The following is a 3,437-nucleotide window of genomic DNA, read 5'->3' as shown; positions in this document are numbered from 1 at the left end:
TTATGTTTAAACTTGCTGTGGATGAACAATCAGAGGCGAGTTTCGTCTGCCTGCAAATGCTGCCTGACCTGCTGAGATTTCCAGTATTTGCTATTTATTCTCCTGGCAAAAGGGCTCCCTTATTCATTAATTGCTCTTTATTTCACCAATAAATAGATAACTTTGAGTGAGAGAAAACGGTTCCACCGGGGACCTTTTACGTGTGAGGCCAACGTGATATCCGCTACACTGCAGCCCATCAAAGGGGGAGAAACCACTGAATATAAAGGATGAGCTGACAAATTTCAGGGGCAGTGCAGTCTGGTCAATGTCGAATCCTCCTTTCTCATTCAGCAGTGGCATGAACGGGAGTCAGGCGCCACAAAGTTTAATTAAAGACACAAATACAAGTAACACTTGCAAATCTTTTCAGTGTAAAATTCTTTCACTTTATTTGAAATGCTACTGAGTTGAATCTGAAAATACACACGGTGGAATTTTATCTTCACTACTGATTGTATTTTGTGTGCACGGTAGGAATAATCGGTGCTGATAAATTTGATAAAAGTTGCCCCAGATTCGTGGTGTCATCGGCAATGAACACTTTCAACCAGAAAGCTAAAATACAGTGCGTAAAATGGGTTAACATGCATAAGAACATAAGATCATGAGAAATAGGAGCAGGAGTGGGCCATACGGCCCCTCGAGCCTGCTCCACCATTTAATACAATCATGGCTGATCTGATAATGGACTCAGGTCCACTTCCCTGCCCGCTCCCCAAAGCACAGGTCAAATGATTGAAGTATGGAGTGTCCCTGAGTTAGCATTTCTTTGATTGTGTAAAGAAGGTGAGGGGTTAATTAATGATGGTTTCCCGTGAAAGCAAGAGAAAAGTTTTCGAACAAACCATCCGGTGACTGTCAGCTGAGCGCTGCTTTTGATACGTGTTGGGAATGGGCGGGGATTTTAAAGCCTCTTGTATTGCAGAACCTTCATATAGACGAACATCTCCAACTCACAGTGTAGGCCTCGTGGTGCAACGGTAGTGTGTCTGACTCCAGATCCAAAGGCTGTATGTTCAGATCACGTTAGGATATTGCTGTTTTGGATATTGTTCTTCCAGAATTAATATTTCCTTTGCTGTTTTAGCAATAACCAGACCCTTGCTCCAAGGTCTGTCTCATTGTTTCCCCGGTGTCAGGCAGAGATACGCCTGCTGCCCTCATTTAATTCATGTGACAGGACACAAAAGTTCAAAATCAACCTGCAGGTGGCCACACACAGCGCTGAGTAGTCAGGATGGCCGGGCAGTCGAAGGTGCTGGGTTCAGGTCACTGTCTCCTCTTCACGTGTGTTCAGCTTGAATTCCATTTCTAACAATTATTATCATTAAACGGAACACATTTGTTTGACACCACGGCCAACTCCTTCAAAGTGGGATTCAGCAGTTCAGCTGCTCGCTTAACATTTCCGTTTGACCTGGAGCTGGAGTTTGTTAAAGAGAGTCAGTGCAGAAGATTCAACCTTTCACCTTATTCCTGAGCACCACCTTCTTACCTGAGGCCAGAAAGTCTCAAGCCGTGCATTCCTGATCCTAACCACTCGCTGCTAAATGGCCAGCTCCTGTTCCGATGTGCAAAGTCTGGGAAACACGAGATCAATTCCTACCACACTCACTGCCTTCCTAAATACAGCACCGTCATTCTATTCTCGTAAAACCAGCTCCTGAAGTATCGGCCAGCTGTGTATGTTAAAGCTCTGGTTATGTTCCTTGCATTGTGTCAATTGCAGTGTTTCAGTAGTGTAGTGGTTATCATATTCGTTTAACGACGTGAAAACTCCCCGCATCGCAACCCCGCGTAAACATTTTGAACATTGATCAATTAAAGATTAGAGAAAATGAAATAATTAACATGAATGGTTCAATATTTACAAAGTTGGTGTTTGTTTCTGCTTAATGATTAAAAATAATATGCACCAGAAATGGGATTTGGAACCTTGTCTTCAAGATAGATTTTGAACTGAACACAGCACCTTCGACCACTCGGCCATCCTGACTACTCACTGCTGTGTGTGGCCACCTGCAGATTGATTTTGAAATTTTGTGTCCTGTCACATGAAATAATTGAGGGCAGCAGGCGTATCTCTGCCTGACACCGGGGAAACAGTGAGACAGACCTTGGAGCAAGGGTCTGTTTATTTTCAAACTGCAAATGAAATATTAATTCTGGAAGAACAATATCCAAAAGAACAGTGACCACGACGTGATTTGAACACGTAACCTTCTGATCTGGAGTCAGATGCGCTACCGTTGCGCCACGAGCCCTACACAGTAAGCTGGAGATGTTCGGCTTTATGAAGGTTCTGCAATACAAGAGGCTTTAAAATTACTGCCCATTCCCACCAGGTAGCGCAAGCAGCGCTCACCGGACAGTCACCGTATGGTTTTTTTCTTAACCTTTTGTCTTGCTTTCATGGGAAAGCATCATGAATTAACCCCTCACCTTCTTTTGCACAATCAAACAAATGCTAACTCAGGGACACTCCATACTTCAATCATTTGTCCTGTGTTTTGTGCAATGTATAGAATGACTCGACAGACTTGTTACTGTAAACTCACTCTACTGTAATCCTGGTTCAACTTTACTTATTCCCAAAGTGCCCACGTGACATAGTACTCGCTCTTAAATACCAGGGCCCGCGCACACGCGCGTAAAGCCAGATGACCTCCGACAGTGGCGCCCGCTGGCGTCTAGTGACCCCAAGCATCAATACATGACACTTTGCATCTGACTGTTAAACCATATCCCATTTTACTCACTGTATTTTAATAGGCGGGGAATTTAAAGTCCCTTTTATTGCAGAACCTTCATATAGACGAACATCCCTTAACTACTGTGTAAACCTCGTGGTTTAACGGTAGTGCGTCTGATTCTAGATCAAAGGGCTGCTTGTTCAAATCATGTCGGGGTCACTATTCTTCTAGAATTGTTGTTTCACAATAACCAGACCCTTGCTGCAATGTCTATCTCACTGTTTAGTAGTGGTAAGGTTGGGGACAGCATCAAACAAGAAATAAGGGATGTATGCAGTGGTGGTACAGCAGTTATCATGGGTGACTTTAATCTACTTATAGTTTGGGTTAACCACATGGTCGTAATGTGGTGGAGGAGGATTTCCTGGAGCGTATTTGGGATGGGTTTCTCGAACAATATGTTGAGGAACCAATAAGAGAGCTGGCCATCCTATACTGGGTGATGTGTAATGAGAAGCGTCTAATTAGCAATCTTGTTGTGCGGGGCCACTTAGGTAAATGTAACATAATATGGTAGAATTCTTCATTAAGGTGGAGAGTGTCACAGTTAATTCAGAAACTCGGGTCCTGAAATTAAGGAAAAGGAACTTTGACGGTCTGAGGTGTGAATTTGGCAATTCTAGAATAGACTGGCCAAGGATA

At 43.5% G+C, this 3,437-nt stretch overlaps 1 non-coding gene across 1 annotated transcript; it reads right to left on the bottom strand.

Moving 5' to 3' along the window:
• Window positions 1-2,234: 2,234 nt before the first annotated feature.
• Window positions 2,235-2,306, bottom strand: trnaw-cca (transfer RNA tryptophan (anticodon CCA)). Its single transcript has one exon. It is a non-coding gene; the product is annotated as a tRNA-Trp (tRNA).
• Between the last annotated feature and the right edge of the window lie 1,131 nt (window positions 2,307-3,437).

Source organism: Pristiophorus japonicus, unplaced genomic scaffold (assembly GCF_044704955.1).
Source record: "Pristiophorus japonicus isolate sPriJap1 unplaced genomic scaffold, sPriJap1.hap1 HAP1_SCAFFOLD_42, whole genome shotgun sequence".
NCBI classification, from domain to species: Eukaryota; Metazoa; Chordata; class Chondrichthyes; family Pristiophoridae; genus Pristiophorus; species Pristiophorus japonicus.
Note: the sequence above shows the minus strand (reverse complement) of the source record. Positions and strands in the feature narration are given on the sequence as shown.